Genomic DNA, 12,846 nt, shown 5'->3' with positions numbered 1-12,846 from the left:
CCCACCCAAGGAAACCTAAAGACACAAATAGAAAGCGGGCCATGGCACCAATGCTTCATTTGGAGGCTCACTAATGATGATACCTTTAATGGTGACAAAACGTCGGGAAATGAACCTTCCAGCTCAGCGAGCAAACCTACATCCAGAACCTCAACCTGAGCTGCAAATCTTCTCAAAACTTGCTAGGGAAGTAGTGTTGGCGAGCCTTATGTAATGAGATGTTCTATCAGATGGCTATTGGATGGGATTACCCAAATTTGTATAGCTGAAGATTATGTAAACTTACCTCTTCAGAATTTGATGAAAATAGGCACAATTTGTGATATCTCTTTCATTCCAATTGGCTCCATTCAAGAGAATAAAAGTTTGTTTCCAATGAATAGGGAATGAAAATCCAAATTACTTTGTGTGCATACTGATAAATTGAATAATTACATATTTCACCATCTTTCAAATTCAAGTTGTACTCAAATCATTATTTTTGTAAATGAGTGTCAACAATACACAACATAAAGTATTCATGTGTTTAAATGGTTAACAACCTGCAAGGATATCCTGCAGTTCAAAAAAAATTCAATGGTAAATGTTTACTGGTTTTCCATTCCATATTCTTGATATGTGAGAGCTCCTAAGAAATTTATGAATTTTGTGGGGGAAAAAGGTTTGTTCAGTCTTTCATCAAGCTCCCACCCCTTTCAAATATTCTAATAAGGCTCATAAGTCTTCAACACATTCTTATTTGTTATGGACCAGACCCCTCAAAACATTTCAAGAAGGTAAATCAGATGTAATATATTTAGATTTCCAAAAGGTACTTGATACAGTACTGTATGTAAGGCTGCTTGATTAGATAAGCCACAATGTTGAATACAGTACATTAGCATGGCGAGATATATTAATGACTTGGATGATGGAAGTGAATGTAGTAATGTCAAGTTTGAGGATGTCGCAAAGACAAATGGGAATGCAAGTAGAGGGTGGTGCAGAGTCTACAGAGGTGTATAGGTTAAATGAATGAGAATAAAATATGGGAAAATTTAAGTTTGTGCATTTTGTTAGGAAAAACAAAAGAGCTGAATATTATTTAAATGGGGAAAATACTGTAGGCAGCTGTGACCACTGAGGGATTCAATTTGTGGGTCCTTGTGAATAAATCTCTCAAAGTGGGTCCAGCAGGTATTAGGGGAGGCAAATGGACAATTGGTCTTTGATTTCAAAAGGAATGGTGTATAAAAATAGGGAAGCCTTGCTAAAACGACATAACACATTAGTTATACTGTACCTAGAACACTGTTAACAGTTTTGGTCCCTTTGGAAAGGTGTGCTGGCATTGGAGACAGTCCAGAGAAAGTTTGTGTTTTGAACTTGGAAATGGAGTGATTTTCTTATGAGGAGGGTTGAATAGTATGAACTTGAATTCACTGATATTTAGGAGAATGAGGTATAACCTAAATGAAGCGTATAAGATTTTTGGACAACTTGCTAGGGTAGATGTGAAAAAGTTGTTTCCTCTCCTGGGAGAGTGTAGGACCAGAGAGCACAATCTCAGAGTAAGGATATAGATGAGGAGGAATTTCTTCTCTAAGAGGGTGGTATATTCGAGGCTGAAATTGACAGGATTTTTCAGTCAATAAGAGAATCAAAGTTTTCTGGAGAAAAGGGATGAAAGTGGAGTTGCGGATTATCAGATCAGCCGTGATCTTATTGAATGGTGTGGACTTAATGGACCAAATATTCTATTTCTACATCTTGTGGAAACTGACTAGCTGACTGTGTTTTCAAGGACATGAATGCAGCATTCAGAATCCAGCAAACTGAAAATGTCAATGAGATAGTATCAAATACTCTGTGATCATAATGCACTGCTGTTTCATTAGATCTTTTTCTGTGGCTTTAGCTCACTTTAGCTGCACGTACAAAATTGGAACAAGCAACCCACAATGGGTAACTCATGTTGTCTGTTCAAGACCAGCATTCCGAACACTGGAAAGTTGGCTGTACTTATCTTTTTGTAAACAAACTGTTTTCCATTATTTAAAATCAAAGATATTTGCTTTAACATTTTGTTAAGCTGCATAAATCTACTTCAGAGCCCAATCTAAACTGTGACGTTCTTCCAAATAAGTCAGGCAATCTACAATTTTCTTAAAATATAATTAAGGAATCAAATTAATGACTTCTAATAACTGAGATTTGGACAAAGAATGCTTTAATTCCTGGTACTGTGGTCTGATATTTTTGCAAAGATTCGGTTAATATTATCTGTATGTTCATGCATGTGATGTTGAAATTAATTTTTAGTTCTCTGTAGTGCATGATTTGGTATTTATTTTGAGCAGGGACATTGCTAGCACTTGCCATTAGCTGCAGAAGGCACTGAGCCATGTACACTAATTCACTGCATCTGGTTGTGTATTTTCAGTTTGACTAGTTTCCGTAAGTGCATTATTTGGTTTTATTACACAAGTCGGCTCAACTTGTCCTGTATGTGTAAATAGAATTCTCTGAGGAACGGTGGAGCTTTTTAGTTTCTTGGTTAAATTTGTAACTGACATTCAGATGGACGGATGTTTTAATCAAATGAATGTAAAATACGGATATTCATAGAGAAAACATCATTTGTCATAATTTCTCCAAATAAGAGGTGGTCATGCATAGGCACTAATTGTCTTTATTTGGGGTTTGTTCCTCCTTCCACTTCTAATCGGGGGCCCCTTCCCACAACTGATCTCCAGTGCAGTGTTGGCTGCATTGGTACGGCTTCTTGCTTTCATTTGCAGTTGGAAAAATTAGTCAATTTTGCTTCCAATTTTGTCCCCTCGCTTTCACATCGTCCAACTCTGACTCTCCTCCTCCCTCCCCTGACTTGTCTGTGTCTGACCATTGACTGACTACTAATATTCATTGCAAACCTACGAACTCCTCCACCTATCTTGAATACATGTCTTCAAAATCTACTTCCTGTGAAGACTCCCTTACATTCTCCAGTTTCACTGTCTCCATTACATCTCTTCTGATGATGTTACCTTCTGTATTAATAGTGGTTTTGATGCGTCTCTTTCTCCTCAACCAATGATCTCCCACCTCACATGCACACGCATCCACGTTGTAAGAGGTAAACATTTCCCACATTTCTGGCCTTACCCCTTCCTCTCCCCCTCGAAACTGCAGCAGATTGGTTCTCCGACTCCTTGTTTTCCACTGCACCAGCATTCAAAACATCATCATCTGCTATTTCCACCAATTCCATCATGATGTCCCCACTAAACTCATCATCTTTTCCCCTGTCAGCATTCTATTGTGACAGGTTCCTCTACAACTAACTGGTTCATTTCTCCTTTCATCTGCAACACTTCATCCCCCTCTCTTAGCATCTTCTCTTGCAATTACAGGAAGTGTAACATTCATTCTGTAACCTCCTCCCTCTTCACTGTTGAAGGCTCCAAACATCCCATCCAGGTGAATCGGTGATTTACTCTGATTTCTTTCAATCTCTGCTCACAGTGCAGTCTCCTGTACATTGAGGAGACTCCAAAACACAGACTGGATGACCACTTTGCAGAACACTGCCACTTAATCCATATGTATTATCTCACCTTCCAGTCATCTTACACTCATGCTCACATTTCTGTCCTGGGCCTGCTGCAGTGTTCCAACCATAATCCCATTTCCTGATTAGGTACTTTACGGTCTTCTGGAGTCTACATTGATCTCAATAACTTCAGGCCAAGAACTGTGTCGTCCATCTTGATGTTTAACCACCTTTATCGCCATCTCTGCAGACACTGCCAGACCTGATGAGTTTCTCCAGCATTTTGTTTTTGTTTCAGGTCACCAAGCACCGTATGTTGCTTTTAATTAAATATAAACAGAACAATGATCCAAAATAAATGGACATACTCCATGGGTCTGGCACAAACTTAGACGTTGGTAGTGTCTTAGCAAAACATATCTCATCAGAACTGCACATTTAAATACCTTGATGACACTTTTAAGGGTTTGAAGTGAACTTTACAAAGTTCCTAACCTAAATTACACGAAACAAGAAGGCAAGGTGAAGTTGCATTCTGTTTTGTTCTGTTACAATGTAGTGAAATTTGTTGGTCTGCCAGTAAGCTGCAGCACTAGGTTAGTTGTAAATACACCCTGCTATTCAGTAGACTTAACCTGCTGGGATTCAACGCAGGTATTTTGTGAACAGGTCATGTGGAGGAAGGGTTTTGGGGCCATTGGGAATAAGAGATTTTTTTTTTCCCCTTACCAACTGTCCAAATTACCCATGCACTTTTTCTGCTGTAGTACAGTGAGTTTCCAGAATGCATGATCAAAATTTTGTGGCCGTAGCAAGAAACCTAATATAGGTCATCCTGTTGTACAAATCAACTAACTTGGCCTGTCAAACAAAGAGGTTACTTTTAACAACGTGTGTATGAATAAACTTTCTTGCTAATATCCAGCGGAATGCTGTTGATCAGACCTAGGTCTTGATGGATTAAAAATCATCAGTTAGAAATTCTCCTGACGAGCCAAATTATGCAATACATTTCATCATCTGAGCAACCTTCTATATAACGTACAATCTTGTATTGTAAAAGGCAGTTTAAAAAAAAAACTTGCTCTTCTAAACAAAATTGGGTCTAGTCTCCCCATTGTAGAAAAAAAGTTGCATTTTCATCTGACATTCCAATGCAGGACTGAAAGAAATGGCGCCTTAAGAAACTAAATAAAAGCCAGAGAAACTGTGGATTCTGTAAATCCGAAACAAAAACAGAAGTTGCTGGAAAGGCTCAGCAGCTCTGGCAGCAAATGCGCAGAGGAATCATAATTAATATTTCGTGTCCAGTGACATGACCTGCTAAGCTTTTCCATCACTTTCTGTTTTTGTACCTTATGCAACTAAATTATCTCTTTCTGTGGGGTGTCAACAGTGCCATCTTTCAGATGAGATGTTAAACTAAAAGCCCAACTGACGCCTCAGGACATTCTATGCTACTGTATTAAAGAAGGACCAGGTAGTTCTTCTTGGTGTCCTGAGCAGTGTTTGTCCATCAATAATCCCACAAAAATACAGATGATCCAGTCAATCACATTCTTGTTTGTAGGACCTTTTCTTCAGATAAATTGGCTCCTGTATTTCCTACATTTCCATAAGACCATAAGACATAGGAGTGGAAGTAAGGCCATTTGGCCCATCGAGTCCACTCTGCCATTCAATCATGGCTGATGGGCATTTCAATGCCACTTACCTGCACTCTCCCCATAACTTTTAATTCCTTTTGAGATTAAGAATTTATCAATCTCTGCCTTGAAGACATTTAAAGTCCCAGCCTCCATCTTTTCTTGAACAAAGGGGTTACAACAGCGATTTTCCAATCATCTGGGACTTTCCTTGACTCCAGTGAGTTTTGGAAGATTACAGCCAATGCCTCTGCTATTTCTCAGCCTCCACCCTCAGAACTCTGGGATGTAGTCCATTGGGGCCAGAAGATTTAGCAATTTTTAGACCTTTTAGCTTTTCTAGCACTTTCTCATTTGCAATGGCTACCGTACTCAACTCTGTCCCCTTGACTCTTCTTAGTTGTTGAGATATTACTCATGTCTTCCATTGTAAAGACTGACGCAAAATATTTAAGTTCTTCAATTACTTCCTTATCGCCCATCACTAGCCTTCCTGCATTAGTTTGGAGCGGTCCAATCTCTACTTTCAAGTGACTACGTTTCCAAATTTCTATAATGATACAAACTATTTTGCGACACTAAGGCTGTGAAGTTTTTTTTTCTTAAATTCAATCTATGAGAGAAAGCGTGAAATTAATTTTTTATTGTTTTAGTTCCTGAGAGGGAAGGCTTTCCATGTTTGTTTTTATATCTACAGAATTAAAAACTTCATATTGTAAACTTATTTCTGCCAAACAAAGCTTTCCCACCAATGCCATTCTCAGTTTGCATAAAGATTTTACTAAGAAGTAATTTGTTAATTTAACCTTTTAAAATTGACTTGCATTAGTTGATTGTATACTGGTCCATTATCTCTTCAGCTGAATAGTTTGTGTTGGAACAATGGAACTACTTTTAAAAGCCACATTTGTATGTTTTACTGACTGAAATTTGTCTTTGAGTAGATATAATTACTATTCCTTTGAGATCATGATGCTTTTATTTTTGCCCATGTCCCCTCCTGTAGAGGTGTTTGACTGCAGGTCACATTACAGTAAAACCCTACACTGTCCTCACCTGACACCCAAGCTAACTTGCATTTCCTATGGTATTCAGTTCAAGATGATGGCTGATTTACCGTGCCTAGAAGTGCAGAGGCAAACTATCGCTTTTGTTGTGAATTTAGCACCGATCAGGGTTCTTTCATGACTGAGGTATTTGTTGGATAAACTCTGAGCCATTTGTCTGACGTGAGAACAGCTCCTTGTGAATTAACCTAATTCTGATTGTCCCTTGAATGTACTGTAATTTGCATTCAGTAATCTGGTAAGAGTCAGATCTTTGATTGCATGTCTGCAAAAGAATAAAGTCTAAGCTGTCAATGAATTCAGTTGCCTGTCTTGATAGAAATTCTACCTTGGCAGATGTGTTCTTCAGACTCCTCTTTAGATATTCCATATGTTGTAATAGTCATAATGGGCACAATTTCAGCCTAACTTGCTGGGCAGAAAACTAAGTATTGGTGCCACCCTGAAGTTACACATACCAGCGGTCCGTTGGCTAGATGCAAAACTAATGTTCAACCTGATCCTGTAGATTTCTTAGCCTGTGAGTTAAGTTAAAACTAATCTCAAATAGTTCCGTTGTAATTTAATATTTGAATGTACATGTGTGATAAACAAACCAGAATCTACAAATAATGACACTGATTTTGAATTTGCCCATTAGTTTTAATTGTAAATTAATGTTGCATCAATGTAAAATATGAAAGTGTTTATTTTGCTAGCAAGTGTATGTACTGTATAGGGAGACTGTGTATATGATTGAAGAGTTCATGACTTAAACAGACCCTTCGATGGAACTCATCCATGCCCAGCAGATATCTTTAATTTAGCTAGTCCCATTTACCAGCATTTAACCCATATCCTGCTAAACCCTTCCTATTTATGTATCCATCCAGATGCCTTTTAAATGTTGTAATTGCTATAATTTACTTATTTCTGCCAAACGAAGCTTTCCCAGCGATGGCATTCTCAGTTTGCATAAAAATTTTGCTAAGAAGTAAAATTTGTTAACCATTTTAAAAATGGCTTTCACCAGTTGAAAGTATACAGGTCCATTATCTCTTTACAGCTGAATAGTTTGTGTCAAAACAGTGGAATCTCTTTTAAAAACCACCTTTTTTAGGTTTTACTGACTGAATGCCAGCCTCCACCACCACCTCTGGCAGCTCATTCCAAACACACACCACCCTCTGCATGAAAACAGTGTCCCTCAGATCCCTTTTTAAAATTTTCCCCTCTCGCTTTTCACCAATGTCCTCTAGTTTTGGACTCCCCTACTCTGGTTTAAAATAAAAATTTGGTTATTCAACCTATTCATGCCCCTAATGATTTTTTAAACCTCTGTAAGATTAGTCCTTAACCCCTGATGCTCCAGGGAAAACAACCCCAGCCTATTCAGCCTCTTCCTATAGCTCAAACCCTGCAAACCCAGTAACATCCTTGTAAATCTTTTCCGAACCATTTTCAAGTTTAACAGCATGTTTCCTATATCAGGCACACCAGAACTGAATGCAATATTCTAAAAGTGGGCTAACCACTGTCCTGAAGAGCTACAACATGACCTCCCAACTCCTCTACTCAATGCACTGATCAATGAAAGCATGTGTGCCACATGCTGCCTTTACCATCCTGTCGACCTGCTACTCCAGTTTCAAGGAACTATGCACCTGAATTCCTAGGTTTCTTTGCTTGGCAACACTCACCATGGTCCTTCCATTTAAGTGTATAAGTCCTGCCCTGGTTTGCCTTTCCAAAATGCAGCACCTCAGTGCTGTGCCACAAGGATCAGTGCTGGGTCCTCTACTTTTTGTCATTTACATAAATGATTTGGATGCGCACATAAGAGGTACAGTTAGTAAGTTTGCAGATGACATCAAAATTGGAGGTGTAGTGGACAGCAAAGAGGGTTACCTCAGATTACAACAAGATCTTGACCAGATGAGCCAATGGGCTGAGAAGTGGCAGATGGAGTTTAATTCAGATAAATGCAAGGTGCTGCATTTTGGAAAGCAAATCTTAGCAGGATTTATACACTTACTATTAAGGTCCTAGGGAGTGTTGCTGAACAAAGAAACCTTGGAGTGCAGGTCCATAGCTCCTTGAAAGTGGAGTCGCAGGTAGATAGGCGAAGAAGGCGTTTGGTATGCTTTCCTTTATTGGTCAGAGTATTGAGTACAGGAGTTGGGAGGTCATATTGCGGCTGTTCAGCACATTGGTTAGGCCACTATTGGAATATTGCGTGCGTTTCTGGTCTCCTTTCTATCGGAAAGATATTGTGAAGTGTGTAAGGGTTCAGAAAAGATTTACAAGATTATTGCCAGGGTTGGCGGATCTGAGCTATAGAGAGAGGCTGAGCAGGCTGGGGCTGTTTTTCCTGGAGTGTTGGAGGCTGAGGGGTGACCTTTATAGAGGTTTCCAAAATTGAGGGGCATGGATAGGATAAATAGGCAAAGTCTTTTCTCTGGGGTCGGGGACTCCAGAACCAGAGGGCATAGGTTTAGGGTGAGAGGAGAAAGATATAAAAAAAACCTACGGGGCAACGTTTTCATGCAGAGGGTGGTACGGGTATGGATGGGGCTGCCAGAGGAAGTGGTGGAGGCTGGTACAATTGCAACATTTAAGAGATAATTGGATGGGTATATGAATAGGAAGGGTTTGGAGGGATATGGGCCAGGTGCTGGCAGATGGGACTAGATTGGGTTGGGATATCTGGTCCGCGTGGACGGTTGGACCGAAGTGTCTGTTTCCATGCTGTACGTCTCTATGACTCTATGAACGTACATTTATCTAAATTAAACTAACTGCCACTCCCTGATCAAGGTCCTGTGGTACCCTGAGATATTCCTCTTCACTATCCACTACCTCACGTATTTTGGTATCATGTGAAAATTTACTAAGCATACCTCCTATATTCACATCCATACATGGTTGTGCCTGTTATGACATGGATAGCAAATCTAACCAAGACAGCCTCACTATCATTGGATTTGCAACATAATGAAATGAAAATGTTCAGTGACTCTCAATATTGCTCAGTTGTTCCTAACCAGACTTTACAAATAACAGATCGTGGACTCAATGTTTACAACTTGAACAGAATTTAACAGTTTATTATTAAAAAGGTAATTTTAGCAGCACACAAATAAACTAAAAGACAATCTAACTAATATCTACGATATTAAGCCCAAATTTCTTTGATCATATGCTCCCACTCTCACTGGCAGACAAACCGGTATAAGTAAGGCATAAATTAAGAAAGAATAAAAGAATTGTAATTTGTCAGTTTGGTAACTGTTTCAGTCATGAAACTGGCCTTGTCAAAATTCCAGGATGATGGGTTGTATGACAGCAACTTGGACTGTATAACTTGTTTGAATTCCAAGTTCACTGGTCAATGCAAACAGCTTCCAAAGACCTTCAGAGACTTTTATTTATTTCTTACAAACTGGTATTCTTTTCTTGATTTTCAACAAGTCAATAGCAGGTAAATAACTAGAGAGTGCAAAACCAAAAAGCAACGCCATCTAGAAGCTTCCAGAACAAAATCTGGAAGCCGCCTGCTCAAAATCCACACTGAACCAGTTCACTCTGTTTTCTAACATTTGCTGTAGTTGGCTGTCCAGCACCCGTTCTTCCTTGACTAACAGATTCAGCATCCAATTAGCTGCTATCCCTCAGCACAGCAGTAGCTTAGGGCTGAAACACCCGCACTATCCATACAGCAGTAATTAACCTACATTGTTTTTCCAGAACAGTTCCCTGCAGCAAACATCTTTATCTTGTTCAATCATTTTTTCATAAATGAGCTGCTGTATAAAGTTCAGTTCTCAACTGCAACTTTCAGTTCCAAACCAAAAATGAGAAAAATAGTGATGGTCTCAATGACTGGAAACGTGATGCCCTCTGTATTGAGTAAGGAAATAAAAATACAAGCCCACATCTGAAATGGGCATTGAAACATTCAATAAGGGGCTGAATATCTGTTGGCAGCCCCTTTGCTTATAAGATATTAACCCGACTGGCTGCACTTGCATGGGAGCAGGCATCAACCAGGAATATATTCAATTTACCTGAATGTGGACCTTGGCTCAGTGGTTCGTCTGAGCCCAAAATGAAAGAATTTGTATCTGCTGCCTCCACCCCCTCCTACCTATTGCCTTCTTTATTTGCAGGCCCGATCCCTGACTCTGCAGCCAAGCTGTGGAGCAATCCCTGCGTACTGCTGTGATCTGGTCGTATCTTGGTCTCCTGTTCCTATTTGTCAGGTGACCGCGTTGCCTTGAGGTTTGAACCCTGTCATCCTGGGTACCTCATTATTTAGCCATGGAGAAAACACTCATGAGCTCTCACGTTTCTGGATCAATATTTCACAATTGAATTATGAAACTACTTTCATACAGTTATACTTGGTATCTAAATATTCATGATATATGAAAGGTAGTTCGGTTTCTGATTGATATCAGGCTTTTGGATTGTTTTGAGTTAATGCATGCTTTTTCTACTTCTGTTAATGGGTAACATACCTAACTTTAAATAATTACAAATGTTATTGTTTTTAAGGCAGTAATGCCATGTTTAGATAGCAAAGTTCAGTAACGCAAGAACATCTTTTTAGAGTCCGAGAGATGTACAGCATGGAAACAGACCCTTCGGTCCAACCCGTCCATGCCAACCAGATATCCCAACCCAATCTAGTCCCACCTGGCCCATATCCCTGCAAATCCTTCCTATTCATATACCCATCCAAATGCCTCTTAAATGTTGCAATTGTACCAGCCTCCACCATATCCTCTGGCAGCTCATTCCATACACGTACCACCCTCTGTGTGAAGAGGTTGCCCCTTAGGTCTCTTTTATATCTTTCCCCTCTCACCCTAAACCTATGCCGTCTAGTTCTGGACTCCCCGACCCCAGGGAAAAGACTTTGCCTATTTATGATTTTGTAAACCTCTATAAGGTCACCCCTCAGCGTCCGACGCTCCAGGGAAAACAGCCCCAGCCTATTCAGCCTCTCCCTGTAGCTCAGATCCTCCAACCCTGGCAATAATCTTGTAAATCTTTTCTGAACCCTTTCAAGTTTCGCAACATCTTTCCGATAGGAAGGAGACCAGAATTGCACGCAATATTCCAACAGTGGCCTAACCAATGTCATGTACAGCCGCAACATGACCTCCCAACTCCTGTACTCAATACTCTGACCAATAAAGGAAAGCATACCAAACGCCTTCTTCACTATCCTATCTACCTGCGACTCCATTTTCCAGGAGCAATGAACCTGCACTCCAAGGTCTCTTTGTTCAGCAACACTCCCTAGGACCTTAATAGTAAGTGTATAAATCCTGCTAAGATTTGCTTTCCAAAATGCAGCACCTTGCATTTATCTGAATTAAACTCCATCTGCCACTTCTCAGCCCATTGGCCCATCTGGTCAAGATCCTGTTGTAATCGGAGGTAACCCTCTTTGCTGTCTACTACACCTCCAATTTTGGTGTAATCTGCAAACTTACTAACTGTACCTCTTATACTCGCATACAAATCATTTATGTAAATGATGAAATGTAGAGGACCCAGCACTGATCCTTGTGGCACTCCACTGGTCACAGGCCTCCAGTCTGGAAAAACAACCCTCCACCACCACCCTCTGTCTTCTACCTTTGAGCCAGTTCTAGTGTTGGGGCATTCAAAACTAGAGGGATTGTGTATAAGGTGAGGAGAAAGATTGAAAAGGGACCTGAGGGGCAGCTTTTCCACACAATGTACTACCAGAGGTAATGGTAGATGCAAGTACATTTATAGCATTTAAAAGACAATTGGTCAGGTACATGAATAGGTAAGGTTTAGAGCGGATTAGGCCAAACACAGGCAAATGAGACTAATTTAGTTTGGTAGGGGTGGATGAATTGGACTCGAGTCTGTTTCCATTCTGTATGACTCTGACTCTATAACAAAATATTGGTATCCAACAATGCAGAATGGTATTGATATGATCACATCCAGTTAAGTTTCCAAAATGAATCAAGTCTGGATAGTGGGATGGTCTTAGATTTTCAATCTATGACTCAGCCTATTGTGTGCAGTGTTGCCTATTTGAGCCACATCTCTTCCTGGAGGTCCCACCGTATTGAACATTCCCTGCTATTTCTCTTGACCTATGTTTGAGTTCATATTGAGGCTTGCTTATATTAGAGCTCACAGTGGAAATATATACCTTCCAAACTTTAAATAATCTGAATGGCCTCTAGATCCCTGTGTCAACTTTCCATAAAAATAACTTGCCCGTGTCAAAGAGAGATGAAGTTGCAAAATGCTTATGTCATTCTGGGATCTGCTGTATAATTGACCACAAACCTATCATTGCATGAATGTTAATTCCACCAAAAGAAACACAATTTTCAACTTTGCCTATTTCCTTGTCCTCTGCATGCTTGTGCATACTGGGATTTGGCCTCTAGTTACTGTTGAGTCGGTGCCCAAAAATGATAGTTTGAGCTATTTGAAGCAGACGGGCAGATTTAACTACTTGTAATTTTTTTGTATCTACTGTACAACAGTAGAGCAGCTAGCTAAAAGGAAAAAAATGTTGCATTTGGGTCTCTGCATCCCCATTTTGAGGGCATCCAGTAGG

At 39.9% G+C, this 12,846-nt stretch overlaps 1 protein-coding gene across 8 annotated transcripts in view; it reads left to right on the top strand.

Annotated features, from left to right (window-relative positions):
* Nucleotides 1-12,846, top strand: part of mib2 (MIB E3 ubiquitin protein ligase 2) — a 213,711-nt gene that overhangs the window by 71,250 nt on the left and 129,615 nt on the right. The window lies entirely within an intron of this gene.

Source organism: Chiloscyllium plagiosum, unplaced genomic scaffold (assembly GCF_037043375.1).
Source record: "Chiloscyllium plagiosum isolate Xiang-an unplaced genomic scaffold, Cpla_swu_hap1 HiC_scaffold_37, whole genome shotgun sequence".
In the NCBI taxonomy this organism is placed as follows: Eukaryota; Metazoa; Chordata; class Chondrichthyes; order Orectolobiformes; family Hemiscylliidae; genus Chiloscyllium; species Chiloscyllium plagiosum.
The sequence above is the reverse complement of the archived record's forward strand: the minus strand, read 5'-3'. Positions and strand labels throughout refer to the sequence as shown.